Below are 15,096 nucleotides of genomic sequence, written 5' to 3' on the forward strand. Positions count from 1 at the left end.
AATAGTTTATTTATCTATATTATACCCTGCCTTATTCAAAAGAGCAGTTAAGTTCTAACATTTAAGGTTAATAGCAAGGATGAAGGACACAGATATCATGACACTGGAGAGTCCCAGCTCAGCATGTTGTAGTCTTGAGGTGATTTGTTAAAAGAGTTTAAGAATTATTGCTGTTTGTGATGTTTGTTTTGTATATTTCTTACATCTTTTTAGCTACATTTGATTTGAAATAGGTTTTTTGAGATACCGTTTTCAGAAAAAGTTTGTGAAGGCAGAATAACTTTGAGATGGGAGATGTGAGTGGAAAAAAAGTTTTACAGCAAGTGAAGGCTCTGACCTCAATTCCCATTTGAAGAGTATGATTTGAGGTTTTGAATCTACCTCACATAGAGGTTCATGTGATATAATTTTTGCAGTGATTGTTTTCTTTTCTTTTCTTTGTTGGAGAAACAAAAATGCTTAACAGGTAAAAAAGTTCAGTGAGAGAGTAACAGAATCCTTCATGGAACCCTCTTAGTCAGACCGCAGGTGCTATTGTGAGTTAAGGTAATTGAATGGTAAGAAAGAAGGGTACGTTTTTCAAGTCAGACAAATGATAGTAAGTACCACAAGGTCCATTCATAGCGGTGTTAGATACAAATATATGGTTCCTTTAATGTCAAGAATAGAAAGACAGACAAGCTAACATTTATTAGCAAAACTGAAGGGAAACTGATCGTTTTTCTTTGAATACTTTCTTTATGCACAATTAAATAGAGTTTGGGTATGAGAGAGCTTCAGAGAAGGGAGGGCAACATCCATTGTTCTGGGATGGGGAGGGATTTTCTTTTATCTTGATTTCACCCATTGTACATTCTTTCCTTTATTTGCAAAATGACCCCCCCCCCTTTTCTTTCTGTAAAGATTTCCCTCTGCTTTAGTCCCATTTTTGAGAGACAACTCTTATACATCAGAGATCTTGCAGGGATTTAGCAATTAAAAATATCAGGTCTTTATGGTATATAGACTGCTGTTATGTGTTTTTCTTTTTTAAGCTATTGTTGTATGAACTTATTATAATTTGCTTTTAATTGCATGCTTTTTTCCTTCTCTCTTCTCTGCTTATCTTATTTCCCACCATTCTGGTACTCACTGCCTATCTGAAGCTGTTCAGTGAAATATTGCATGAGACCAGTCATTTGGGCTTTAAGTGGTTCAAGGTATGAAGAAACTGCTTTTATGTTTATACTTCTGAGGCCTTATATCATCTCTCCCCTTCATCCACTGTTCCCTCCTCCATGCATTTTCTATTTTTATTTTTTTCTGTTTTCTAATGCCAGTGTTAATTTTACTTAGGTTTATCACTTACAAACACTGAGGTAGTTGTTGTTAGGTGCCGTCAAGTCGGTTCTAACGCATAGTGACCCTGTGTACAACAGAACGAGACACTGCTCAGTCCCACGCTGTCCTCACAATTGTTGTTATGCTTGAGCCCATTGTTGCACCCACTGCGTCAATCCATCTCATTGATGGTCTTGCTCTTTTTCGCTGACCCTCTACTTTACCAACCATTATGATATACACAGAGGTAATCTACGAATATTCTTTTGAAATACAGGCAGTCCCCGGATTACAAATGAGTTCCATTCCTAAGTCTGTCTATAAGTCGAATTTGTACAGAATAATTAGGTACAAGTTTGTATCTAACAGCAATTAGTCAAATGGTCGTCATAGTATATAATGTACCTTTCTATGCATAAAAAGCATTAAACACTTCCAGATATACTAAAACATCTTTAACATATAGTAATGTTTTGATGTGTGCCCATTTGTTATTATGAATCATGGTATGTACCTCAAATTTTTAGTATAATGGGTTTTACAAGAGGTTGGTTCCTAAGTACGGGTTGTACGTAACCCAGGGACTGCCAGTATCTGAAAGGGATGAAGCTTTTTGGGCTGGAAATATTATTCTTATGATCTTACCGAGGCCCTAAAATTATCTGTTTCTTGCTTAAATTTAGCCTCTGAGAAATAAATTGCTCCCTCTGTGAGCAGAAGGATATCGGTCGGCATCTCTTGATTTTCCAAAGAGCAAAGTAAAAGTGTATGGGAACCATTTCTCTTACTAAAGTAAGATACAGAACCTTCTAAAATTTAAACAGGGAAAAGCTCCAAAAGGAGAGCATTTCTTGAAGCCTTTCCCATATTTCCACAGGATCCCCTTGCAGTTTCTTCATTTCTAGTATGTGCTGTGCCAAATTGAGCCCGTGCCAAAAATGTAGAGAAGTTTGTGTAATGATCCAGTGAAGGGAGATGTTCTCTAACCTGTGGTGGCAAATGAAGAGATGAAAGTGAATAAGCCCCATGGGCTCTTTTACTTTGCTTTTATCCCTTTCCACATAGAGATTCTTCTTCTGAAATTTGCTCTGTTCAGACTTGGGCAGGTTTTGTGTCTTGTTGAATGAGAGAGTCCATTTTCTTAAAATGAATATAAAGTAAAATTCGTACCTTAAAAAACCGTCAGGATTGCTGGGGGGTAGAGGAGTAATAGCTTTAATTCAGCGGAGCTGCTCTGATTTTAAAAGAATTTTCAAATGCCTTTTTTCCCCCCTTCCACTTGAAAAGGATGTTTTAAATAGTCTCACTGGTATTTTTTGAGGGTTAAATTATTTCTTGAGGAGCCATTTGCAGCTAGATCTGCTGACTAAAGTTTTGAAAAATGCCTGTAAAATATTTAGACTTTTTTGTGTGTGTGTGGCTTAATAGGTTGGATTTATATCCTAGTCTCAAAGATTTTTTTTAATATGTTTTGAGCAATGATAAAGATATATCCTCTCAAAATAACTAACATTTATACTTGTAAGTTCTGATTTTTTATTTAAAAGTCTCATTTATTTATTTATTGTGCTTTAGATGAAGGTTTACAGAGCAAATCAGTTTTTCATTAAGCAATACCCATATTGTTTTGTGACATTGATTGCCAGTCCAGCGTTGTGTCAACACTGTCCCATTCTCGACCTTGGGTTCCTCCTTACCAAGTTTCCTGCCTTCTCTTCCTTGCCCCTGGGTTGGTGTGCCCATTTAGGCTTGTTCGTTTTATGGGCCTCTCTAATTTTTGACCAAAGAGTGAACCTCAGGAGTGACTTCAGTACTGAGTTAAAAGGATATCTGGAGGGAAAAGTCTCATTTTTAATAGTGAAACTCAGAATTGCCATTTTGACATTATTTAGCTCCGATGTTAAGTGTAAACTCTTGACCTAGGGGATCATAACATTTTATCCGTGGTTTGCTAAGTAAGTGCATATTATTGAGCATTTTTAAAGATTACATCTTCTTTTATGTCTAAAGATTTATTAAGTTCTTTCTTGGCTACAAGCCTATCCAGTTATTTCTACAGCAGTTATCATCATGATACCTGAGACTTTTTTCAGGTAGAACAGTTGCCGCTATTGAAACAGTGCGGGTAATGAGGTAGCCTATATGCTATGATGTGTACTGATGGAACTATTGATTGTACCCCCCAGTCCTGTCCGTTACCTTCTCCTTTAGCTATTCCCAGAGTGGACAAGTTATTCTTTGGTCTTACGAACAAAATCCTATACTGGTCTGAACATTTATAGTAAGTTGTATTTCTTTCATTTTTTATTAAATGGCATAACACTCAGAAAATAAAATTAATGTACTTTTGGTATCTCTTTTTCTACACACATTTATTAATTACCTTTTGTTTTTCCAGAACTGCACTAAGCACTAAAAATAAAAAGGTAATACATGCAGCCTCTGCCTTCTCAAAGCTCATAGTTAATTGCGAAAGACTGAAGAATGAACCTGTAATTAATTTGATGAGTACCACAAGAACCAAAACCCGTTGCCATCGAGCTGATTCCAACTCATAGCAACCCTATAGTTATGGTTAGTTTGAGAAGTACCATGAGAGGGATCTGAATAAAGTGTTTTGGCAAGAGATAGCAGAGGCACATTGGAGAGGTGTATGGAGGGCTTCCTGGAGGAGGTGGCTGATGCATGAACTGAGTCTTAAAAATAAGCATTAGGCAGAGAAGAGGTGAAGAATAGTCAGCGTATTCCATGTAGAGGCCAGAAGCATCCAGGGAGCTTTAAATGGTGGTTTGCAGCTGCAGTTCAAAATAGATAGGAATGGCAAGAACTGAGTGAGGAAGAGAGAGAGAAAGCAGTCAGATCATGCTGAAGCCTGTTCATTCTTATGTGGTATACTCAGGAATTCTGGTTTTCTACTCAGGGTAGTGGAGAACCATTGAAGAATTCTAAGCAGAGAAAAATACTTATACATTAGTTTGCTTGCGCATTCATTTGTTTATTCAACAAATCTTTATTGATCATCTAGTGGGGACGCTGGGGATCCTGGATTATATATAGTGATGAGCAAAGCAACTGCAGTCTCTTCCCCAAAGAGTACTTACAGTTAGAGACACAGACAGTAAACAAACAAATAAACAGTTAATTATAACTTACCATAAAGAACTGTGAAAGAAAATGTCAGGTTTTCTGCAATAGAGAATAGTTTGGTGGAGGTTGGAGGAATTTGAGAACCTATTTTAGACTGAGTGTTTAGAGAAGGTTCTCTGAGAAGTAATATTTATCTTGAGCCCCGAAGGACGAGAACAAGCCTGCCGTGTGAAGCGTGGGGAAGAATCAGCACTTATAACAGCAGTGTGGTGGGAAAGAGCTAGAGGTGTTTGCAGTATTGGCCTTATGTAAGCCATGGCAAGAAGTTTGTGTCTTTTGAGTTTTAGAAGCCACTGAAGGGTTTTAAGGAGTATATGACATTATCTGGTTTGTGTTATATGATTTGTCAGTACATGATGTCATCTGGCTGGTGGGTGGCTGGATGGGGTGGAGGGTGCACCCATCAAAAACAACAAGAATGGACGCAAGAAGATCAAATGAGTTGTTAGAGTATCCTAGGCCAGAAGTTCTCAAACTGAGGTATTCATATGCCTGGAAATGCTGAGACACTTTCCCAAAGGGTACATGAGCACAACTCCTCAGCCTCCAAATGTACTTTTCCTTCAAATTGACCTGCCTAAAACACCTAAGATGTGTGGGCTTTCCTTGTCCATTTCCCCATTCATAATTATGCACACCCCCCCCCCCCCCGCCACACACACACTTTACAGTAGGTGCAACTTTGCAGAATCTACTAATCTACATTCCTCTGGGGTGGAAAAAAACCTCTGGTACATCAGACAAAGGGACAATGCAGAAGATTGGTGTTGAGAAAGTGGATGAGTTTTAAGTCATGTTTCCAATTCTTTGTTTTTAACAATATTAGAGGAGAAACCTGATCAAGTTGCCAGCTGGTGGTGGTGGTGGTGGTGTTAGGTGCTGTCGAGTAGGTTCCGGCTCATCGTGACCCAATATGATAGAGTGGAACTGCCACAAAGGGTTTCCTAGGCTCTAATCTTTATGAAACCAGATTGCCACGTCTTCCTCCTGCAGAGCCTCTGGGTAGGTTTCAACCTACAACCTTTTGGTAGCAGCCGAGCACTTAACGTTGTGCCACCAGGGCTTTTTTGTCAGCTGATAGGTTATTATAAATACTGTGATTTGGGGTATATAATCCTGAAGGAGTTCAAAGAATTGAGTGATATTACTATAATAAAACTTCTTTTCCTATCTGCTTATTTGTATGAGCAAAATTTGTTTTTACACCTATAAAAATGAATGATAGCAGCAGAATTGATCCGGAACCCTGTGTCATTCCAACAATAAGTAATATTCATCATGAGATACCTAAACTAGTCGGAAAAAATAAAAGTCCCATTAATTTCATTAAGATAAATGTTTAATGGTAAAATGCATTTTAAATAAACTTTTACTGTTTATGTTTAATAATTATTTTCCTAAAATATCTTAAATTTTTTTTTATTGTGTATTACAAGTAATTATAATGATAGCTCTGTCCACAAGAATTATGATTACGGAAATTTTTTAGAGATTAGTTTTAATTTTATATACATTTTTGTTGCATAAAAATACAATAGAGGATCCATAAAAATAGTATAGAATAAAATTAATCACATTAGTATAAAATTCTAGCAGGAAAATGGAACAGAAACACTGAGTGAAAGAGAAAAAGGAAAATGTAAACTTTTCAGTCGTTTAAGAACAGTTTGTCCTTAACATTTTCAAAATAGATAATGATGGATATCAAGTCACCATGGTCTTCGTACTTCATCAGATACTTTCTTTTTTAAAACAGAGTGATGTTTTATTTTTCAAAAACAATTTTTAAGATACACAGGAAACTACATTTTTGCAACTTCTTAAGCTTAACGATCTAAAACAAAAATTAGATATGAAGTTGTATGCGGGGCTCATAACTGCATAAACTCTTTCAGAAAGTGTACAAGCAAAACCATTTAAAGGCTCCTGGTCTAGGAAGACAGAGCCCTGGTGGCACAGTGATTAAGAGTTTGGCTGCTAACTAAAAGGTCAGCAGTTCGAATCTACCAGCTGCTCCTTGGAAACCCTGTGGAGCAGTTCTGTCATCCTATAGGGTCTCAGTGAGTCAGAATTGATGGCAATGAGTTTGGGTTTCTGATTTTTGCGTTTTTTTTTTTTTTGGTCTAGGAAGGAGGTAATGACTGTGTACATTAAATAATGACATTGGAGACGGAGAGAAGTCTGTGAATTTAGAATGTCTTTTGGAAATAGATCTGAAAATATTTCATGAACAGTTGCATGTATGGATAAAGAGGGGAGAAGAATCAAAGATGACCTTCAGGTTTCTGGCTGAGCAACTAAGAAAATAATCATACCATTTTCTGAGATGAGAAGGCCTGAGGGAAGAACTGTTTTAAGAGTCAAGATATTGGTGTTAAAGAAATGTTGGCTACTTTTTATCGGTAGTAGTAGTGCTATTACCACATCAAATTTATATTTGCAGCACAAATCTTGCTTCTGAGAGCCAAGCTCATGAATACAACAGACTACTTAATATCTTTACTCTGTTATTTCATTGACATCTCAACCAGAAAACATCTAAATCCAGAACTCTTGATTCCTCCCCTCAAACCAGTTTTTCCCTCAGACTTTTTTTAATCTTATTTTAGAAGCACTCTACCATAATCCTTCTGAAGCTGAAATTATGCATACAGAGTATTAAGGGGTTCGAAAGTTGAGAAGGCCATTCCAGAGAATTAGGGAAATAATATTGTATAGTGGCTAAGACATTGGACCTTGGAGTTAGAATCCTTGGTTGGAATTATGGTTCTACCACTTAGAAATTGTGATCTCAGGCAAGTTGTTTCTGCTGCAGTTCCCGGAGCTATAAAAGAAAGATGATTATTATATCTGCCACGTTAAAGAGATGATGTATTTATAAAGCACTTATAACAAAGCCTGGCACATAGTAAGTCCTCAATAAACATTAGGTACTTCTGTTGTTACTATCACTGCCCTCCATATCTCCTAGGAGAGAGATTGCCAAGATCTAAGGCCCCAGAGAAACTTAGTGTCTATAGATCTTACCTGGTTGACTCAGAAGGAGCCCTGGTGGTGCAGCAGTTAAAGCATTCGGCTGCCAACTGAAAGATCGGTGATTCAAACCTATCAGCCACTTTGCGGGAGATTCCGTAAAGATTTAGAGCCTTGGAAACCCTGTGGTGCAGTTCTGCTCTGTCCTGTAGGGTCACTATGAGTTGACGGCAGTGGGTTTTTGGTTTTGGGTTGGCTCAGCAGTAGTGATGGCTTGCTTGTTGTTAAAAGTTCCCGTTTACATATATCAAATTTTAATCCTTGTGACTCCAGGAAATCCTGTCCCCGTCTCTGTCTCCAGCCTTATACCCTAGAATTAGTAGTATCTGCATCAACTGAGAATGTCATGGTTTCTGGCTTGACAAAGGAAACCATTCTCCCTGGCAAACCAATAGATTGGTCAGATGGACATCATTCTTATTATTAGATTATTCTTTCTCTGAGAATCTTTCTTAGGCCACTGCAGGATATTAGTAACCTATCCATTATTTTCCATTTAACTTTTTAAGTTTTCCTCTTAAAAATAGTTTGGGTAACTTTAGTAAATAGCTAGAAATGTGTGCCGTGAAGTCCAATCCTAATACTGTCTTTAACTTTTACTAAGTTATGTATGTATTCTATATTTTCCATGAGAAAGAAAGAAAAAAACTTTCTTTTAAAACAAAATAAGAGCTTTAGAATGTTAGACCTTAAGAAGATAACAGAAAATTTAGAATTGAAAAAAAATTTTTAAGTGTTTGATTCTTGTTATCTTAAATTGGAGTTGGAATTATGTTTGAATTCACGACTTTTTTTCATACACATGACACATATACACACAGAATATCTTAACTGTGTACTGAAAATACCCAGAAAATAATGATCATCTCAGTACAAATGCAGATTCTGAGTGTTCAGATTATGGTCTCTAAATACCATTCCCTCTTAAAAGAATTTGAATTCCAAACACAAGCTACTTTTTTTTTTTTTTTTTTTACATAAAGAGAATAACTAGGAATATACATTTTTCTTCCTAAGCGCTTATTGGTTACTGAAGCCTTTGTGGTCTTTATAGCAGCACTATCCAATAGAGCCTTCCTAGACAATGGAAATGTTTTATATCTGTTCTTCCAGTACAGTAGCCTCTAGCCACATGTTTCTGTTGAACACCTAAAATATGGCTAGAGCACCCAAAGAACTGAGTTTTTACTTTCATTTATTTTTAATTACTTTAAGTATGGATTTAAATGGCCACTTCTGGCAAGTGGCTACTGTATTGAACAGTGCAGCTCTATGTGATCGTTGGATGGATATAGACATGTATGTGTACATATATACATACATACTGAGCAGCTGTTAGGTACTTTTTTCCTTTTCAGACTGACAGAGTTGTAGTGGGATATATAAGTACATATGCTTTCTGATGTAGTTGATCATTTTATTGTTTTTGTTTCTGACGTCTGTAGTCTGAAGACGTGTGTAAAAGTAATTTTTCCTTTAAAAAATAATATGTAGTGATGGAGATTCTTGAGATGAGTAGCTGAGCAGTTTAAGAGGCAAATTGGTGTGAAAATCTTTTTGATCCTGCTTTTCATTTCCTTTTAGTGGGTTAGTAAAGGACTAGGTCACTTTTCAGGAGATGCCATAATTGTGTGTATGTGTTACCCCATATTCATGTAATACTAGACGTTTAAATTGATAGCATGAGTGCATGAGTGATGGAATTAGTGCAGGGAACAGGAGAGTACAATAGTTACAGAAGTAACTTGAATCTGCATTAGATGTCCGTGGACATGGAAATGGTGAGAATGTGCCATCCCAGCATTATTAAGAGTTTAATCGCTACAAAGATCATTTATGCCTTTATTCATTCAATGCATGTTTACTGAGAACCCACTATGTACTAGTCCCTGGGTGGCAAAAACGGTTAAAACTCTCAGGTACTAACTGAAAGGTTGATGTTCGAATCCATCCAGAGTCACCTTGGAAGAAATGCCTGATGATCTACCTCTGTTGAAAACCCTGTGGAGTGCAGTTCTACCCCGAAACACAGGAGGTTGCCGTGAATTGGAATTGACTCAATGACAACTGGTTTGGTTTACTATGTGCTAGAAACTGGGAATGTTTTAGTGAGCCAAATGAATATGATCCCTTACCTCATGGAGTTTATATGTTAGTGGGAGAGATTAATCAGATGATCACAGAAATAAATATATACTTTAAAATTGGGACAGGTGTCAATAAATACAGTTAATTGTTACAAAGAAATATAACAGGGGACCTTATTTAGAATGAATGGTCAGGGAAGGCATCTCTAAGACAGTGATATTTAAATTGAGACATGAAAAATAGTAGGAATGAGTGAGATTAAGAATCATAAGAAGTATACTTCAGAATACACTTGTGTGGAGGCCCTAATAATGGAAAGAGCTTGACATAATCAGAGAAAAAACAAACCAAAATTCCTGAAGAATATTAAGTAGAAATGAGTCAGTGGCTGAGTGCGTGGGTAAGTAAGTGAGGGAGCAAGTGAATAAATGAAAGAATGGTTGGTATGATGTGAAACTGGAGAGGTAGACAAAAAACAAATCATGTAAGATGGTCATGTTACTGAGTTTAGATTTTAATCACAATGGTTAGCCTTTAAATCGTTGTAAGTGGAAGAGTGATAAGATTCATCTCATGTTTTAAAAAGATTATTCTGGCAGTTTATGAAGTCTAGATAGAAGGAGAGCAGGCTGGAAGGAAGTGGAAGATATTTTGTAGCAGGGTGGTGCAGTAGTGTTGGAGAGATCTATTTGGACTTAGATTTGTTGATGGATTACATATGGAGGATGAGGGAGGGGGATTTGGTGAGGCTGATCCCAGGTTTTCTGAAGTGAGAATCTAAGCGTTTGGTAAAAAGAAAAAAAAAAGTTGCCGTCGAGTTGATTCTGACTCTTAGCGACTCTATAGGACAGAGTAGAACTTCCCCAGGGTTTCCAAGGAGAGCTAGTGGATTTGAACTGCTCACCTTTTGGTTAACAGCCAAGCTCTTAACCACTGCTCCACCAGGGCTGTGGTGTTTATTGCAGGGCTTCAAACTAGTTCGAACTGGTTCAGTCATGGTCAGCGATACGGAACCAGAACAGACCCAAATTGTTACAACCCCTGTGTGAGATTGGATTATTGGCAGGACTGTGGAGAGTGATACACATTCAAAACAGCAAAGTAGGCTGCCATCTTAGAGAAGGGCACCACTCCATTGGGCAAGACATTTGGTTGCTGTGCAATGTATATGCTGCCCTTGTTGTCTGAGAGGGACATTAAATTTCTAGGGGGGCTTTGACTGTAATTTTTCCCGTTCTGGTTATTGTTCCAGTTACCCAAATTTTAAAATTCCAGGTCTGTTTCAGTTTCGCTTCCTCAGCCATGACTAAACTGGGAAAGAACCAGTTCGAAGCCCTAGTTTAGTGAACTGTGGGAAAACGGGAGGAGAAGGAGTTTAAGGTAGGGATTCAGCTTTGTATGTGTTAAATTTGAGACACCTATAACCTCTTTCAAATGAAAATAACAAATAGGTAGTTGGGTATATGTATTGGGAACGCACAAGACTGCTCTGAGATAAAAATATAAAATTGGGAAATAATATTAGTTGGCTTTTCTTTCTTCACTTTAACTTTGTGTAAGGCATTTACAAATACACACGAACCGAGAAAGTACCTGTTTATTCTCTATATTTGTATGAACTAAATTTTAATGATTCCTTAAATACGTGATTGGCCACTTAATAAAAAGTATGACACTCAGGAAGTTTGTAGTCTTGTATTCTTAATACAGACTATAAAGCTTGAGATACTGACATTTATTATTATCTGCCAATCACTGTGATAAATACTTTCCTAACAGTATTATTTAAGCTTTGAAACAACAGATTCTTAGACATTATTTAAATGTTTTCTTGACTGCAAATGAGCATCGGTGCACATTGTATCCTTGTTCAGAAAATGAAGAATGGCTTACATTTCTTAAACTACTTGCTCACTCTTCATGAAGCAGTCTCTTCATCATTACCCTACCTCCTTGTCTAGATAAATCCTATTTCTCCTTCCATAAACGTTGACCTTCCAAGTCTGAGTTATGTGCCCCTCCTATGTTTTTCAGCTGCACCCTTTTCTTATCTCTATTACTTACTTTACTTCCTATCCCTTTAGAAGACTTCCTCTCTGCTTTCATAAATTGAAAGCTCCTTGAGGGCAGGGGCTTTGTCTTGTTTACTGTTGTATCCTTACTACCTAGCACCAGGCCTTGTACATAGTGGCATTCAGTTAGTATCTGTTGAGAGGATGAAGGAATGAAAGAGTAAATGAGCAAAATTTTATTTTGCCCTCCTGAGTTGGAATCAACCCGACGGCAGCGGGTCTGGTTTTTTGGGATTTGAATGTTTACACCCCTAATAACAGCAGCATCACTTTATTTACTAAACAAGTTAATGTTTAATGATAATTTTGTTATTTTTATAGTAGTTTTCAAAACAACATTTTGAATTATTACATGTTTTTATTCTTTGATGTAAGCTCTAGGTTAATTTATACTGACTTGGAAAATGAGGTTTTTGCTACCTATATCTGTGATTTTTTTTTTTATCTGTGATAGAAAATTTAGAACTGTTTTTCCACTGGATTTGAATAAGCACTTTGTCATCTGAACAGAAAAATTCAAAGATTTCAAAATTATAGATTTAAAAGATTAATCTTTGAATATAGATTTAAAAGATTAGATACTATTTAATTGAAAATGACTTGCATTTTGTAGTGCTTGATTTTAAAGAATGGAAAAATAAAATTTAGAAATCCTCATTATCCTTGACCAGTCCTTCAGTGGGAAGACTTGTTATGTCTCAGATAATGAATGTAAAACTCCAGCCCCATTGTTGTAATCTTTTAGCTACTGGGAGCTAGCTCAAAGTCTCATGTAGCAGCTGATCTTCAGCTCTGGAACAGCAATGAGCCATGTTCCATAAAAACATTTAAATAATTCAGACGTTCTACAGACCAGATATAAACTGTTGTCAAATTAATATGAAAATCGTTTTGTTCCTGCTTTATTTCTTTTTAGTGGGCTTGATACTTCTGATCATCATTGGTAAATTTGATACTAGGATTTTCAAGATTTGTCTTATCTCCTCCCTCCCCACTTGTACCACTGTGGAAAATAGGTTTATAATAATATTGTTTTATTTTATAGAGTGCTGTGAGGGGCAGCATTTAATAGTTTATAGAAGCTTCTACTTAACATAAGTTGTTTTTCTTTACTTACCCTTATAAATCCTAAACCAGCTTCTGTGTCAGTAGTGATGGAGATCTTTGACATGAGTAGCTGAGCAGTTTAAATGTATTACAAATGCAAACCCATTTCTCAGAACTATATAGAATCATTCAGCCTTTTAAGAAGGCTCAGTTCTAAGTTAACAACATCAACTGTGCTTATAAAACTGTTTACTAGTTTCTGCAGAAGTCATCATTTTTGGTCAATGTCAAGATTATAGATACTCTTGTTCAAAGATACTTTGTTCAAAAAGTAAGATGTTATTATAAAACATGGATAAACATATGGAAAGTACATTTTTAATATTCCAGGGATCTGAGATGTGATGATTAAGTCTGCAATGTATTTTTCTTTGCCACTGTGTAATGAGTTCTGTATTTAAATTGAGCTCTGTCAAGAGGAACCTAGTAAGTTTCATTGTAGACTCTTGCTCAAATGTCAAGGAGTTTGAATCTCCTTTGTTACGGTGACTGGTTATGAAATCAGTCACTTGACAGACTCTGAAGTGAGACTGCTGGAAATAAGTCATGTCTGCCTTCATGGTGACAGCTGGCTACAAAACAAACCCCACCAGAGCCATTCTACAATCGACGAGGGACTTCAAAGGCCAACAGGGCTGCCACTTCAAAGAGAATTCTGCCATCTCTGGCTTGTTGAAAGAAGAAGTTAAATGGCTATATCCTCCCATAGCAGAAATCTCCATATTTAGACTTCTTCTTTTGATGTTGGAAAGATGTATGAAATGGAGTTTTAGGTAGAGGAATGATATAGTCTGTAGTAATGGCAGCTCAATATTATTCTACATTTCAATCCACTTATTAATGGGAATTACCCAAATATGTTCAAATAACAGCAAGTCTGAAAACTCAAACGTCTCAGGGAATGAATGTTCAAAAGGAGAGTTGAAATTCCATATTAAATTCCATTGTTGTAACCACCTTCACAAGCATGGAATAAGTCAGATGGTGAATAAAATGAAACCCTCAATTTGTTTTTAAAACTTTCCTTCTACTTCTCCTTATAGTTTTTCTCCCTTTTTAATAAATAGCATCGGATCTTGAATGTTAATAGAATGGCAGAGAACTAAAACTTGTAATACCAAGGTCATTTTTGTTACATGGTTTAAACTGAAATTTCTCCACTTTTAAGTAATTCTGTGCTTAAAACCTGAAACTATCCTGCACTGTTTAAACTAATATTCATCCAGTTATGGTAGATAAAATTTTGAAATAATTACTTCATCTTTGTATTTTTTAAAAATCTGAGTTTCAGTGAAACTCTTTTGTTAAAAGCTCAGAATACTAACCAGAAGAAGCAAGGGAAAAAGCAGCACTATGAATTCTATCTTTCAGAATGCTAATAGTCCTAAAAGGACATGATGGAGTCATGTTTGGTACACTTGAAAAAAAAAAAAAAGAAAAACTTCTAAGTAACGTGGCAGAAAAAAATATGGAAATTTTAAATATAATATAAAGCAGGAGTGTGGAATAGCTGGAATTTTAAATCTTAATAACTCAATTACATAACGTTTTCTTAATTACTTGTTTTCCCCTTTATTCTTTGTATTAGAGAAGAATGAGGCTTGGGTTCTTTTTGCCCTGATCTTCTGCTTCCTTATTTCTCTTAAAATTTCTCCTTACATAAAAATGAGTTGGCAGAAGCTTTAGGTACAATGACATCCTCTGTAATTTTGCCAGATGGGGTCAGTAGACAACAGCGAAAGAAATGCTGAAGCAAAACTGAATCCGCCGGGAAAAAACCGTATGGCATGATGTGACTAAAACATCTATATGTGCATGAGTAGTTCATTTGAGTAGCTCTTAAAATAGTGCATTTTTATTTGTCTATTTTGCTATTATAGTTTCTTCCTCTTGAACAATTTTTTATGAAGTAGTAGATGATTCTATTATCCTAGAAGTTCAGGATGCACCTGTGTCTCTAAAATTAGGCTTTGGTTTTTCATTTTTATTCAACAAAGGGGCTACATTTATGTTCTGAAACATTATAAACAAATGAAAAAAAAATTAACTGCAGTGGAGAAGAAAACCTTGGCACACCCCTAAGTTGAACCCCAGAGATGAGTGCCAGAAGTCTAGAGACATTAGTTTTCTAAGTAGTTCAAAGTAGTTTTTATACTTCCATCTAAACTGTACTATTGCACTGGGAAGTACTTTTGGAATCTGTGGCAGATCTATAACAGATGATATATGGTTTGCTTGTAATGAGTTCTTGGTGTGTTTGGCCCTTATTCTGTTATCTCCTACTGAGAAGTTTGATAAACCAAGTTATTGAGGATAAAGGCAGTCATCC

General features: G+C 36.3%; 1 protein-coding gene across 14 annotated transcripts in view; it reads left to right on the forward strand.

Moving 5' to 3' along the window:
- The window catches only part of ERC1 (ELKS/RAB6-interacting/CAST family member 1), a 528,761-nt gene that overhangs the window by 277,709 nt on the left and 235,956 nt on the right, over positions 1 to 15,096 (forward strand). The gene's annotated exons all lie outside the window — the stretch shown is intronic.

Source organism: Loxodonta africana, chromosome 4 (genome assembly GCF_030014295.1).
Source record: "Loxodonta africana isolate mLoxAfr1 chromosome 4, mLoxAfr1.hap2, whole genome shotgun sequence".
Lineage (NCBI taxonomy): Eukaryota > Metazoa > Chordata > Mammalia > Proboscidea > Elephantidae > Loxodonta > Loxodonta africana.